Source organism: Sylvia atricapilla, chromosome 2, assembly GCF_009819655.1.
Source record: "Sylvia atricapilla isolate bSylAtr1 chromosome 2, bSylAtr1.pri, whole genome shotgun sequence".
Taxonomy (NCBI): Eukaryota; Metazoa; Chordata; class Aves; order Passeriformes; family Sylviidae; genus Sylvia; species Sylvia atricapilla.
Genome location: NC_089141.1, coordinates 67094892 through 67110826, shown reverse-complemented (window position 1 = coordinate 67110826; position 15935 = coordinate 67094892). Strand labels below are relative to the sequence as shown.

Sequence of the window (15935 nt, the reverse complement as noted above, 5' to 3'; positions counted from 1 at the left end):
ATATGCACATATGGTAAAAGTCATGATGGAGAAGTGAGATTTGTTCTTTTTTTCCAAATAGACAGAGATATAGATACATGGTAAAATAAAATGATTCTGAAATATTAGCTGACTGGAAAGAAGAGGGAGAGGGAGAAACAATGTATCTTCTATATATGTTTTATAGTACTGGGAAGTACTCAGGCTGGAGTGATAGGGGTTGTATAAGAAGTGGCACCAATAAATAAATTATAGTTTTGCATAAAAAGATGGGAATTTGGAATATACTGTTAAAGTTGTTTGGGAATCACTGAACAATTTCAGTGAGATGCTTTACGTCCAGCCACTCGAGCCACCTGTCAGTTAAATGACAGCTCTTCTGGTAAACACAAATGATGTTGCTGTTGCAAGTTTATGTGTGCCAGCAGTGAAAGTAGAAGTCTTCAACAGATATAGATTGTATCCTCTCCAAATTCATATAACTCACAGACCTATTATCATTGCAAGGAAAAAATACCTATCATATTTTAATACTCATATGGCAGTATTCCTCATTTGTGTAATTATTTAACATCACTTCAGTCTTTTTAAAAAGTTATACCATGATTAAAATTATCATATCTTCAAACTCACAAACTATTGAAACTTTTGCTCCTTGATGAAAAAATGGACCTATGAGCTCATCCTGAAAAAAAAAAAAAATGGAGATAATCCATAATTTAAAATATCCTATATGATACAAAATATAATGTATTTTGCATTCTTATTCTATTCATTAGCCTCTATCTCTGAGTAGCACCAATAACATTTCAATGCACTTTGTCACTCCTTGAGTTCCAGGTTCTCAGGAATTTTCATAATTATTACAAAATTACTTCTGGTAAATTTAATTTGATAAATTATATTCGATAATTGGCTTTTCATACAATAGTTTTTAAAGCAGCTTGTAATTCTACAAAAATATTTATCTGTGGTAATAAAGCATTAAAAAAAATCTTGAAACCTCTTGGAATTTCATTGGTATTTTACAAAATACATTCACTTCTGATTTAGTCACTCCTTATTTATTCATTCTGCTATGTGAACAGTCACAGATATACTGTTGTTTTCTCAGGTAAGAGACTTCAATAATAAACAAGAGCAAAAAGTGGTAAGTGTAATTCTGAAGAGAGAGAAGGAATTAATGTCATAGAGGAACTTCAGAAAAGTTACAGATGCTTTTGGATATTAAGATATTTACCTTTATTTGTCAGATCTTTCTTCACTACCAACAAAATAATCTACTATGTCCTGCTATCTGATTGTTTTTTTTTCCTTATTATTGCCACTTGGTAGGTTTCCAGGGTTTAACTGATAGAAATTTTTAGAAAATCTCTCTATTTGAAACCAGATGTTCATATAACCTTTTTCAAAACCTGTTTGATAAGTTTAAGGAAAATGGTAAAATGATCCTAGAGGCCAATACTGCACACTTGCAACAAGGCATTAGCTGCATGGCAGTGACTGAGCGTGAGTGGTGCCAGTCACTGCTGAATTCCAGGGATGTGTGCCACATCAGAGCTAGTGGTGGGCTAGTATTTGTTACTCACCTGTAATCAATTCCTATACTTCCCAAGCTGCTTTACAGTTTAACACACTGCACATTAAAGTTCTGATTCTTGAGGTAAAATGAGGCACTCACATGCCATTTCAAAAGTTTAAATCCAGCGTAGGAGACCGCTGCCAATAATGACACTCAGCCCTGATCCTAAAAGCAAAGAAAACTGAATATTCTGTCTCTGGATATATGTATCTGCATAAGCCTTGGCATTTTCATGCTGTGCTGGTCCCCTTCTTTCACCTTCCTAATTAGGCTCTTCTGGCAGGCATAAAAGAAGAGTTTCCTTGCTTGAAGTGCTTGAGTACCCTGCTAAGCCTCTTACCCCACCACATCCACATAGATGAGGAAGATCTTTTCTACCTTTTCATCTCATAGTTTCACCACAATTTTGTCAGATGGAGGCTGTCCTGTTGCAGAGGATCCTGTTTTGAAAGCAGATGAAGATGGATATATAGACGAATGGTTAGGAAAATCAGGTAAAAGGCATTACTGGTTCCCTCTTTGTGTTGAAGGACTGTTTGTTTTATACAAAGGGAAATAGCTTAACAAGAAGACTGAGAGCTTCCAGCTCCAGAATACTGTTGTTTGCTGATGAAGGCATTCTTCATGTGGGTGGGAGGCATGGATTACTGTCCCTCAGGCAGAGAGCAGGGGAACTTAACTCAGTGCTGCTAATGCTCCAATCACTCAGGAGCTGGTCCCAACGGATATCAAGTCTTTCAAGTATCTAAGCCAAATTTAATACCTATAAGAGGAGAAAAGACACCACCACAGACTAAGACTTTCTGTTTTTCTGATAAATTTGTTGAAACTATTGCCTACAGAAGAAGCTGTTAGGTTAAAGATTGTGGGTGATTGAAATGTCAGTGTTCCTAAGTCCACAACTATTCTGGAATTTAATGCGAACCTTTTTTCTCTTTTCCTTCTTTTAAGAGGTACATAGGATTTGACAATATGGTTTAGACCCATCTTCATCTGTACCTTTGACAGATTGCCATTTATAATAGGTCTTAAATGTACAAATTGAAAAAAATTCCTGTGTAATACATCCCAGTTATCTGTTTTAGTTCACTTCCACTGGTTCATTTCCCACAAAGCAGGGCTGTAAACTTGGTTAGTCTTTCACCTTTTCTTTCTCTATGGCCATATTGGTCTGCAGGAGGTACACTGAAACTGAAGAGGGGAACCATGGAAAACTCCCATTTGTTATTTAATTATAAACCTGACATTACACATCATGCAAAATTAAAATCTCCAGCTTGTTCTTGCCCCAGTTATTTTGAGAACATTCTCTTCAGGGTTTTAGCAGCCCTTTGCCATAGATGGCACAAATGCATGCTCTTTCCAGCTGATGAAATATGTTCATTTTTGACTGTGGCCTTCATTTTATTTATGACCTCAGTCTAGTAGAGAGAAAGTCACCACCTCTAGTTGGCTGAGTTTCAGAGAAGGCACTGTGTGCAGTACTGTTTCATGACTGAAATACGGCGGTAACAGACACAGGAAGCCCAGGCCAGGATGAGGCATAACTACCCAGTCATCCTCCAATCTTACATTTATGGAATCATAGAATGTCTTGGTTTGGAAGGGACTTCATCATCCAGTTCCAACCCTCTTGCCATGGGCAGGGACAGCTGCCACTAGACCAGATTGCTCAGAGCCCCATTCAGCCTGAACAGTGCCAGGGATGGGGCATCAATCACATCTTCTCTGTGCAGCTGGCCCCAGTTCCTCACAACCCTCGCATTTGCAGTGGTTAAGTCTAGGACAACCTTAGTTCAGGCACAGGGAGGTGTCACCTCCAAAGGAAGCAAAAAGTAAGGTAAGGATGGAACTACTGGAAGAATATTTGACTCTGGTAGGAGTGTGGTTTCCCATTATATCATTGCAGTTATAAAAAATGCTAACACTGCAAACTGCCATAATTCAGTTTCTACTAAATTGACCTTCCTTTTGGACTTTGCCAGAAGGCTTTATTCATTAAAGCTCATTGAGTTATTAGAGATATTTGGTTGAAAATTACTTCAGGAATAAAAAGCAGATATGGCAGGCTGAATCATAGCTGCAGAATTGAACCTTAGTAACTCAGAGGAGATAATGTTGACTCAGATTTTAGCCCACTTCTATCCATGTGTGCATGTTAAACTTCTGTGCTATAGGAAGTAGAAATATTTTGTATTTTTTTCATTTATTTAAATCTGAGGATATTTTTGATGCCTAAATTTTCTCTTCCTACCTAAAGTAAGTTTTGACTTCAGTAGTTTACCATAAACTGAGAATAATGCCTTGTATTTTCTTCAATCATTAGACTCAAAGATTGCTCTACAAGAATGATTTATTTTAAACTTTCATAAACATTTACCCTATTGTCTCACTTAAAAATATTTAAGCATTCTATTCTATCAGTGCATGCAGCTCTGTGCTCTTATTAAATCAAGTGTGTCATCTTGTGCTCCTGCCACCTTAGAGACACAGGAGGCAGTGCTCTGGAATTGTCAAGGGACATAAGAATGTGGCCATTATATTTTATACAGCATGCTAAATGATTAATATTTGTAAATTAATGCATTTAAATTGTATGTGCATGAGACACTCAAAGCCTTGCAAATATATCTGAGAGACTCATTTGAAAAAAATATACCTGACAACTTCTCTTTTCCTATTGGATTCTATTTGGGCTAGTCAAGTGAAAAAGCAAGAGTGGCATGTAAGAATCATAATACACAAGGTATAGAGTATTTCTGAGCAATTATAACATGCCTAGGAAGATGTTGCAAGGCATAAGGCTGAAAGGCCAAATGACTTTACCCACCTGAGAAATGCAATAATTCCCTGGAAATGCACCGCCTGGAGTATATTATTACTGTTATGAAATAGAATTCATGAATAGAAAGAAGGAAAATGGTGAGGAGGGGGATAGGCCTATCCATGCATGTACTGGCTAGTATGAAAGTGGGTATGACATCAGTCACAGCCAATCAAACAGGCTCAGTAATGTCCAAAGTACTGCAGACATTTCATAATTAAGTAATAAGACATGACAGGGCATGAATTGTGTTGTATTAATTCTCGCCGAGTGTGTTGTCGGAAGCCAAGAGGATGAGGGCTGGGTGCCATCGGTCCAGCCAACTGTGAATTAATCCTTTCCCATTCTCACAGTGGAACCTCTTACTGTGGTTTTATGAAATGTTAATTTTTAAAATATTTATATTGTTAATTAAGTGATGAGTTTCTAAGCTATGATGGCAATCAGCACAATTCTTTCCATAATTCTGAGCAGTGAATTGTGCTATCTGCTACTCCCTACTCACATATCCATGCTCAGTCAAACCAGCTGTTTTCTATTGTCCATTTGCTAATGTATTCTAATATCCTGCCTCCTAATGCCTACTCTCATATTTGCATTCATTTGCATATAAGAAGCATCTAGATATGCCAGTAATGGTTAGTGAAGTCCTTTGAGTGTATGAAGTGCTATGGAAGTGCTAAATACAGCTTTTGTTTACTATTCATAGGAAACACTCATGTTGTGGGGGGATTGTGAATGTCCCTTGTCACTCAGGACTTTCTTCCATACATCGTGATTGGGAGCAGTGGGTTTTAAAGCTAAAAATAATGCTTTGGGGGTTTGTGCATTAATAAAATCAGGACATCTTTTTTTCTTTTTTACTATGAGACTCCCAGTTAGATCCTGCTTACTCAGGTTATCCATTTTCTGTAGTATTTTATGTGGTACTCTACAATGCTCTTTAATTTAGTATAAACCATTTTCTTTGGTGATGTGAGGCTGGCTTGGGACCTAGAAAATTCAAGAAAATCCATCTGGGCCTTTGTCTGTGATTGCTGTTCTGCTATTACATTTAGAAATTCTCAGTAACATGTAAAAGTCCCTGAAGTGCTTCTGAAATGACAGAGATGGCTCTGTGACATTCATGTACAGGGCAGGGTGCCAATGTGCCCTACCAAATGTCCACACCAGGACTAGCAGGGTCATAGATTACTGACAGTGAGAAAACTTGAACTTCTGCAAAGAAATTGCAAGGGTGAATGCCAAGACATTTATTTTGTAGAGCAATATGAAGATAGAAATGTCTAAATAACATCACTGGGACAGGCAGGAAAATCCTGGCTAGTAGATAAATAACGTGCTTTTCTAACCCCAGTATCAGTTACTTTATTTTGTGAGCAAAGCTATGGAAAAATTTCTTTGGTAAACATTAAGCGAGTACACACATTAGAAGTGTGCTAAAAGAAATCTCACTTCTACTTGTCATTCCTTTCCAAGTCCTTAACACTTTTAGTTTGTCTCTGATGCCCTGTTGTTTTTGGAGAGAACAATTCCTTCATGTAGTGACCCAAACAACTAATTGAAACTTGAAAGAACTAAAAGGATGACCCATATTTGAAACTGCCACTGTAACCACAGGTAGAAAAACTGTAATTACCAGGACTGAGATTGTTTGTTGTTATCGCCATCATCCTCAGATTTAAGCCAGATCGTTTATCAATGGTGTTCCTGCAAGCAAAAGAAAAAAAATCTTATTGTATGGTGTAATCATGCACTTGACATTCAGTACTTGGGTCCTAGCATTTTATAAAGTCTAGGTTTATTTGTACCGTAACAGAAAAGTGTTTTCTTTTTCACCTACACATACAAACATTTTACTTTTTTCTAAAATAAAAAAATTATTCAAACTTTAGAAGCATCTCATTCTGAAGGGCATTGAGATGTCCTTGGAGTAAGGAACACAGCAATGGCCAAGTAGCAGTTCAACAGTATGTCATATTGAAAATTATATTCTAAAGAGTGTATCCATGTTTATACAGATCTGTACACAACCCAAGTGAGATATGTGCGATGTTATGAAGATATATTGCACTAAACTATTTGAGTAGCTCTTTTCAGACCACCGCTTTGCTGGACTCACCTTCATCCAGTCACTTTGCAAAGACATGAAGCAATTTTGTCCTGAAGCAGGCAGTCATGAATCAAGGCAGTGTGGCATTTCTCTGTAAAAGGAAGCAAAATATTTCTTCTCAGGATTGGGTGGTTTGGACTCTCCCTGCATCTGGATGGTGGCTACTGGTACCCTTCTCTGATGTGTTATTTAATATGCCTTTTGTGACTAAGGCTTGAGCACACTGCCAGTGTAGGGTCATTCTAGTCCAAACCTTTTGATTTCCATCATGTACCCCTGTGGGCAAATGAAGTCAGACTGACACTTTGTCATCTGGAATAGTTGACACAAGTTGTGTTTTAACTGTGAATTATTTTATGTGTGGGATCAAGATACTTTTCAGTAATGGCTGTGCAGTAAATTATTTAAACAAATTAAATAAATTAAGAAATTTGTATATATATGTGAGATCAGATTTCCAGAGTAATGTGTACTTACTATATAGACACTTTGTTTTGCTCTATGATTCCTTAGTCCCTTAAACTCCCCTTGCCTTGCATTTCATTAGGTTTTCTGAGAAGGTAAATTACTGTTAAGGAAAAGAGCACTAATTATTTGGGGTTTGGGTTGGGTTTTTTTGGTCACAGATTTGTGCTAAGTTGAATTAACAAGTTGATAACCATCAAACAGTTTCTGATTTGGCTTACTACCAAGTCCCTGATAGACTTTTACTCTTCCTGTGGAAGCACTGCTTTAGAAACATGACTTTTCTGTTCAGTTTCTTCTTCATCAGAACACAAAATAAATATTTTCATCTCCTTAGTGATTCTTGCACTTTCAATTCACAGCTCAAGTCTGTTTCACATATTGTGGGTATTTAGTGCCGCTTAAAACTCACTTGGTTTCAGCTTCCTAGGGAATAATTCAAAAGCCTAAACAGAGGTACCTAATACCATTTAAATGCCTGAGGATATCCTGCCTGGTATCCAGCTGCAGCTTCAGCAGGGCTCTGGTCTCCCACAGACCTTGTGTTGTCTCTCTCAGGCTCATGCAGATGCTGTGAATACCTCAGGATGTTTAAAGCTGTATGGAATGATGGTGCTGAGGCACCTGTGCTGCTCCTCCTCGTGCTCCCTGCTCCTTGCAAGCATTCCTGGAGCAAGCAGCACAGCTTTATGTTCATCTTTCTGGATTTCTAAATGTCCCATGTAGGGGCAAGCCATGAATGATCAGGAGCGTTTGAATAGTCATGAATATTTACATCGTTCCACCCATCATACAATAAAGCGAGAAGCCTCATATTCTCATTTCTTAAACAATCAAAACATACTTGTAGATCAAATTTAATGCATATATTTTTTTCCGTTCGAATTCATCGTGATAAAAAGTTCATGACCTTGATTATACTATGCAATTTGAAAAATAGCCAACAATGTCCATGGTGATTAAACATTCCACTTTGTAATTATTTTGTAACTTTTGTTCTGCTCTTTGCTCACTCCAAAAATTATCATAAAATTTTGAAAGATGTCCTCAGTGCAGAATATGTCTATAAAATATTAAATATTCAATTTTCCTCTATCATGGCTTGAAAAATTCATAATTACATGATGATCCACATAATAACTCATTCTGAAAAGTCATATATGGCACTCCCCCTGTGACTGAGTTAATAATTTACTGCTGTGTGGGATTTTCACTCTGCACTGTTAGTCTTGGGAACATTTATTAAGCAAATGTTCATTTGCAAAGATCAGAATGTGAATGAAGAGGGTAAGAATTTAATGAGGAGTGACAGACAGGTGAACTGATTCCATATAGTTCTTTACTACAGGAGAAAGCAGATAGCTTTATCTTTCATAGCCTCGATAGACACATGAAATGAAATATAGAAGACAGAGGGCAAAAGGGAAAAAAAAGGTACTTTCCTAGAAGGGCCAGTGGAAGGATAAATCAGTGTAGCTCATGAACGTGATCCAGACCAGTTGAAATGGCTGAACTTAGTCTATGCCTTTGAACTTCCATAGGAACAATATTTAGGCCTTTTTATTTTTAAGATATTTGCACATTTTTTCAATACAGTACTTCTAGCATTAAAAAAAAAAAAAAAAAAGCAAATCGAGTTTAAAGTTTGGTTTTAAAATGCATTCTAGATTCTAGTTTATGGCTAACTTTTATAATTTTCAGATGTAAGAAGCACAAACAATATAATATGAGAACAGGTGTCACAACTTTGTCTACATTTTTTTCAGTAAATAATAAAAAGATTTGCTACACATTAACAGTGTAGCTGCTTTCTGTGATTTTAGGGTGTTGTCTTATCAAACTCAGGTTAAATAATGTTTATCCTGTGTTTTATTTGCAAAATAAATTCAAGGGAAAAAAAGAAATGTTGCAGAAAGATTTTATAATCAATTCAGGGTTCAGTTTTGCAAAATACTGAGCATAATGTTCCTGCTACAGGAAAAAAACTAATGCATTTATTCAAGACTTTTGAAATAATTTCTTGTTTAAAGATAGGTGATACAAATCTAAATGTTTTACTGACTAAAGGACACTCCATTAAATCTGAGATAATGTAAATACTCAATCTATTGTCACTGGATGTGCAAGGATATAATGTACAACTATACTTCTGAAAGATGCCCAAATATAAGGTCCCAATGGTTAAAATCTATAATATTTTATATATAAGAAAAAAAAAAAAAAGATTTGCCACAAAACTGCATTCTCCAGTTTACTTTATTTATTTACTTTTATTCCTATATGGATATTTTCCAGTAGACTTTTCTTCTCCATAAAAGTTCAAATTTAATGAAATATTATTGTTCTCCAGAGTCTTGAAACATAATTTCTGACAAGTGCAACTTTTGTTTCTAAGATCATTGCCAAGATAAAAACAACTCTCATAAAGATAAGAATTATTTTTGGGTGTGTTATATTTATTTTTTTAATTTTTCTGGGACTGTGGTGAATGATTGTGTGATCAGTGATGCACAGCACATTTGTATTTTTGAAAACTGAAGTAGTACATAAAAGTAGATGTAGGGAAAAAGAAATTATCCAAAACATAATTTTCAGAATAAAAAGTGCAAAAATTAATTTTGTTTAAAAAGGTAAACATTTTGAAAGAGAATTTTCAGTCAGTGTCAGAATTATTTTCCTGGATATAAAAGCTTTAGTTGGGGATGTTCAATATGTTTAGTCATTTGACTTGAATACAGCTTTTAATTTTCAAAGCTGGTCCATGGATATGTTGGAAATGAGACAGGACTTCAGACTACATTTGTGGTGGGGAATACTGACTTCCACCTTTATTAGTGGACAATTACCTGACAATCTCCAAAATGAACAGACATACACAGGAAAGATTTAGTTCAAAGGCTTTGAATAGGGATATCATAAAGGGAGAACAAAGTGACACTGAGAACTGAAGGGAAAAAAAATCAGATAAAATTTAATCACACAGACTAAAGATGTCTAAGGAGAATTTTTCCTAGAGCTTATTCACTAAATATGACAGAGATAGGAAAGACCTAATCACTGATTGCAAGAAAAGAAACTCATTTGACCAAAGACAGATATATACCATTATGATCAACTGAGAGAAATAGGCAGCACTTTTATGGCGTAGTCCGTTTCCCTCTGAAATAGAAATTTGGTAAGATTAGTGATCCCTTAAGGCCTGTTTCTGTAAATTGACCAGAACAGAACCCTATGTTGCCTACTTAGATATATCTGTGTGAGTTCAATTTCATGTGAGGGAACTATGAGCTGCAAAGATGATGTGGCCAAGAAAAACGTGCAGTCCTTAGGTATGTCTGTTGTGGTATTCTTCGATACAAAATAAAAAGGTGTCAATGCTGTCTGCAGTAGCCTGGGCTGTTTTCCTTATGCATTTTCTTGAAAGAATAAGCTCAAGCTGAAAGAGGTGTAAGAAAGGGTAGTTATGGCAGATGCATGGGGAGTCTACTTTGTATTACTTGTAGAGTCCATCAGAGGTTAGCAAACAGTTTTTACATGGAAGCATAACATTTCCCCAAAAATATCATCACTCTAATTTCAGCAAAGAAAAAGGAGATGCTAAGGAGCTAAGAATGTCAGCCCTGTTTGGGGGGAAAAGCCCATTCCTTGAAGTGAGGTGACTGGTGGCAATGCCAATTCTTTCACCTTGCTCCCAGATCCAGATGTCATTGGAGTTTTGTCATATCATAACAACATTCCTTGTTTCCCAAACTATATTTCTTTCCAGTCAGAGAATTCTAACTTTTCCTGTGCTGAAATCCCTCGTCTTCCAGAGCTTATCCACATTATCAGCACTATGTCAAATAGCTTGTTCTGAATTTGTAATCCTAAAATATTTCATAGAGATAAAACACACCCCTCCCCCCCCCCCCACACACACACATTCATAAAGAAAAAAAATTGGCTGAAAAAGAATAGTAGGTAGAAGCTGTACAAAATGATTTTTGATGTGATGGACACCTACTAATGACACTCATTGATCCAAGAGTCCTCACCCAGATCCATTTCTTCAGTATTTGTTTTAAAATTTGCTCTGACATATACACATTTTTAAACATTACTTAAAATCATTAAGACATTGAGGCAGACAAGGTTGTTGCAAGTAATGAGGTTTAAAGAAGAGCACCAGCATTAAAAAAATATACAACCTAATTTTCTGATAACTTTGATTGGTAAATATTAAAATAAATAATTAAATAAATAAAAGAGTAGCTTGAATTTTATGTAACTTATTTGAAGACTTTACACTTACTTGCTTGAGGAGACTTCTCCAGATAAAAGCTCTTCTTCAGCAAGTCCATTCTCCTCAGCTGTTTGCATCTAAGAAGAAGGTTAAATCTAAGCTGAGTTTTGTGGTTTATGTATTTTGAAATTACATTACTACACTATAAAATTCTTCATTATCTTACCCAATACAGTTTCTTACTTACTTAAGGAACATTCTTACTTACAACTATAGAAATATAAGTTTATAATTTTTCTGCTTAATGTCTGTGTACTTTTATTTTTACATCAATCCAGGCTTCTTCCAAGGCTGCAGATGAAACCCTTCAGTATCTGTGGAAGTTTCTATCTTTCTACTTTCTACAGGGCAACTACCAGGCAGGTCCATGGTAGGCTTGTAACTTTCTGGATCAGCAGTTGAAGGCCATGCAATCTGTATGCAAAAGTCCCTCTCCAGGCTTTATCAATTTCACCGATTAGATGTCCATGCTTAGCTCATGTTCACCTACACAAACTCCTAAATGCAGAGCTCTTAATTTCAAATTAATCTTGCTCCTCAGACCTACTTCAGCTACTTCAACATTAACATCTAAATAAAGGTATTTCAAGTCGGATTCTGCTGGCTGTGACTCAGGATATTTTAGTTAGTCTTCAGATTCCTCTTGGCACGTTCCAGGGTCTGCCATAAGTTATGTATCAGGTTTACTGTCTCACTGTAAGTGACTTAAGGTTTCATACCTCAGGCTGTATGAAGTGGCAAAAAGTTTCTGTGAAGGGACAAAAAGTTTCTATACTAACACAATTAAACCTAGCCCTTAGCAGTTCTTGGTTTCTGTTTGAGAGTAAAGAATGAATAAAAAGCTCTGAAGAGCATTTCACCTGAATTTCAGGTGTCATAAACAATGAAAATAGGGACTTGTAGCATTTTCAATTATTTTCAATATTCTTTTTTGATTTGATTTTTTTTACATCATTGCCATTAAAATGAAATGGTTCTGAGAGATGTCAGTGTTGAATGTTTTCTTTCTAGCTCATGGCTTAAATGACAGACAGTGTCAGAGAACTCTGTAGGCTTTGTGTTTTGTCTGTAAAACCAAAGCAAAACAAAAGCCGACATCTTCTCTAAACAGCTTTCAATTGCTTCTTTTAAAAAATGCTTCATTATGCCATTCATGTACTCATGTAGTACAAAAGAAAAGCAATTGGTCAGATCTCCCTAGTAGGCACAAAGCCTGTGCTGCTGCTTTCATCCCACCTCATAAACGGCTTAGCACTGAGTTCCTGCCAGAACTTAATGCTTTGGGCTTTCGGCACGTAGTAGTGGTTGGTGCCCTGGGACCAGAGTTCAGAACATCACTACTGAGATTTAAAATCTACCAGGGTGAAAACAGAAAAGTGAAATGTCAAGATTAGCATTTGGCAGCTCCAGTTGTTTGTTAAATGTGAGAAAGACCAGGCAGAAGTAGGAAAAATAGTCTTGCTGATTATATTGGTATATTTGTTATTTATACTGTGGCATTTTGCAATGGCATATATAAACAGAAGTTTGGTAGAGGTTTACTGAAAGTTTCAGTTTCATCTGTTGTGCATATAAGAATATTGGGCACGTGGACATAAGAATGAAATAAATATTTCAAAACTCATTAGACTTAAAAAGCTCAGTACAGTAGTACAGAGTAAGAGTGATAAACTACGTATTATAAATAGGCTTGAAATGTTCATAACCTAGATAGCAGAATCATATGCCATATAAATTGCTCTTAAGTTAGTGAAGCCACACTGAAATTTCCAAGGTTATCTCTCAGGTTAGGCCTTGACAGCATCATGATTCCCTTAATGCTATAATGATAATCAACCTATAGATATACTAAGACTATTCTGAAGTACTTCATCAAGAGATTAAATTTACAAATACATGTGAAAACTACATAGCTGAAGGGAAAATATATTTACTCTGCCGAAGAACCTCCTGATCTCTGTTCTGTAGTTTATTCCCAGAAAAAGAATCTGCTATCATTATGAGATGTGCCAAGCCCTTAGAAAATTTACTCCATTGTTAATATTAATGGTGTGGCTTTTTCTTAGATGCAGTGTCACAAAATTTCTAAAAACTCTGACAGTTATAGTGTGACTTAAAGAGCAGAAAATTGAGGGACAAATATCTGTTTAATTTGCCTATCTTTATCACTGTTTTAATCTGAAAAGCTACAGACCATATGATTTAAAATTACAATCTACTTTTGAGCTCATAACTTTCTTTATTTAAGAAATTAATAGAATAAAATCGCCAGGGTCCTAAATTACCTTGCAAAAAGTAGCTAAAAACATATTACTAAATACAAGAATAAAAGAAGGAAAGAGCTCAAAAGTCATTCACACCACATGGACACAATTAATGAAGAAGATGCACAAAAATATTTTCAATCAGAATAAAAATATTCCATGACGTGATCAAAAACTGTCAGTTCTAAAGTAAAGAATTTCTTCAAATTAGATTTCACTAAATGACTGTCTTTGGCAAGATAGATATTGTCTTCCTTTGATCTTCTTATATTGCCAACATATATTTTTGAGAGGTCTGGAAAGAAACCCACAGAGGATCCTCACTTGCCAAAATCAGTAATGTTCATTTCCATGCCTGGGTGACAGAAATGCTGGCTAATAAGTGAAACATGCTCACTGGAGGCTGGAGGAACACTTGTTCGTGCCTAGTTCAGTATGCCAGAGTGACTGCTGAGGAATGATTCAGTCTGGTAAAACTCTTAGGTGTAGGACTGTCACACTTGTTTTCTGTATCTGCCAAATTCAGTAAGGTTCCATTATGCAAGTCAGCTCTGCCCGGGGGCTTGTCTATCTTGAACATTCAAATTTCCAAAACAATTCTATTGCTTTCTTTCATGAGTCAGTATTTGTGTTCTATCTTTTCAATTTTGCTTTTTTGTCTCATTCTTTGTCTCCTTTTTGGCTTTGGTACATGCAGATCCAAATGTGACTCAGGGCTAAAACCATGCTTTCAATTTATGAAAGGTAAGTTATGTGTTTTCACTTTGCATATTAATCTTTTTTTCTCTATGCTAAGAATGAAATATATTTGTTGGGGAGGGCAAAATCTCTCTGTCTTTCACATACATTGTCTGGTATGTTAGGATTTAGAAGTCATGAGCAGAGTTCTGTCAGGCTACCACAGGTAAAAATAAATGTGATTACATGGAAAATCTTCCTTATTATGAACATTCCAAAATAAAACATGATAGACTTTGCAAACACGGGAGAACTTCTGGCCCACGTGACATTTAATTCACTTGTGCATATTTTTAAATAAGGCAAGCTTAAGGATGTGATCACTTACTGTATTTTCCAAGACTCATCCTGTGCATAGTGCAACCATGTTCCAGTAATGAACGTCTGATTGGTACTTTTCCTTCTCCTTATGCCACATCCATAGCTCAGAAGATAATCTCAGAAGATAAAATTTTCTTGTGGACTTTCCTATGTTGCTTATTGACACATGGTAACACAATTTTTATTTTTTTTTAAGTTGTATTTGCAATATTTATCAGAACTGAGACATTTTTACCAGGGGAGACAAGATTAAATTTTCCAGTAATCTGAGATGCCCAGGATCTTTTGTTTTAAACATTTAGCCTTTTATCATGCTGTATTTTATAAGCAGAATGGTATTTAGTTGTGTCAGTGAGTAATCAGATGTTATACATACCATGTTTCTTTCCTTTTCTGTTTTCCTTACTCCAGAACCTTTAATGCCTTCTTCGTATTTCCACCCAAACTTTGGCACCCTATTCTCCCTTTCCTCAGTTTCTTTTCCCGTCACTTTTCCCCGTTGAGTCTGGGAATGCTGGCTCCTTTTCAGATGCACTCCCACACTCCATTTGTTCCACTCATTCTCCCAGTTTATCAGCTTCCACCTGATTACATACATTGCTTTGTTTTGACACTTTGGTTTCCTGTAAATGTTCTAGATGCTTTGCCTGAAGAGCCTCAGCTTCACTCATCCAGATCTTGAGTAAATTTGCAAAGCAACTTTTTATAACTTCTGCTTCCTTTGTTTGGTGTATGTTAGTAGAGCCAGCTGCACTGGTAGGAGGTCCTCAAACAAACTCGGAAGAGATCTGAGCTGGGGATTTTTACTGCAGCTTTCCAAAAGTTTATAAAATGCCCAGATGGGAATAGATGCTTACAAAGACAACCAAAAGATCATTACCATTGCCTAAAAAATGTAACTTTCCTAGCTTTGCTTTCAGAAACTCTTAAAGCCTTTAGCAAAAAAAAAAAAAAAGCAACCAGCCAGCCAAAAACCAACACAACTCTGGGCTCAGTCTAAACCCATTTACTCCTTACCAACATATTAAGCTAAACAGTGAGTGAACAGTGAAATACTCGCAAATATTTTGTCAAAAATGAATGAGCCTTTGCAAGAAATCTGAAGTAAATTTCCCATTTTAGGGTCAACAGTCCCTGACTACAATCATTGTTAGACCCCAGATCAGGGATTAAAATTTGGAAAAAGTAAGTCTGTGAGTCTAGAGAGGGAGTATAGAATAGTACAGAATAGAACAGTTAGTCTGGACTGGACTTACAGCAATCATTTGTTTCGACTGCAATTAGATTTGTTGGAGGAACTGTTGGATTGAGATCTCAAGGACAACAAGAAGATATGAAGACAATATTATCTGGTTGATTTTACTGCA

At 36.1% G+C, this 15935-nt stretch overlaps 1 long non-coding RNA gene across 1 annotated transcript; it reads right to left on the bottom strand.

The window, feature by feature from the left end:
- Positions 1–5862: 5862 nt before the first annotated feature.
- On the bottom strand, positions 5863–11324 carry LOC136374333 (uncharacterized). Its single transcript, XR_010745880.1, has 3 exons — positions 11255–11324; positions 6508–6589; positions 5863–6095 (listed from the first exon to the last, which is right to left on the bottom strand). It is a non-coding gene; the product is annotated as an uncharacterized lncRNA (long non-coding RNA).
- Between the last annotated feature and the right edge of the window lie 4611 nt (positions 11325–15935).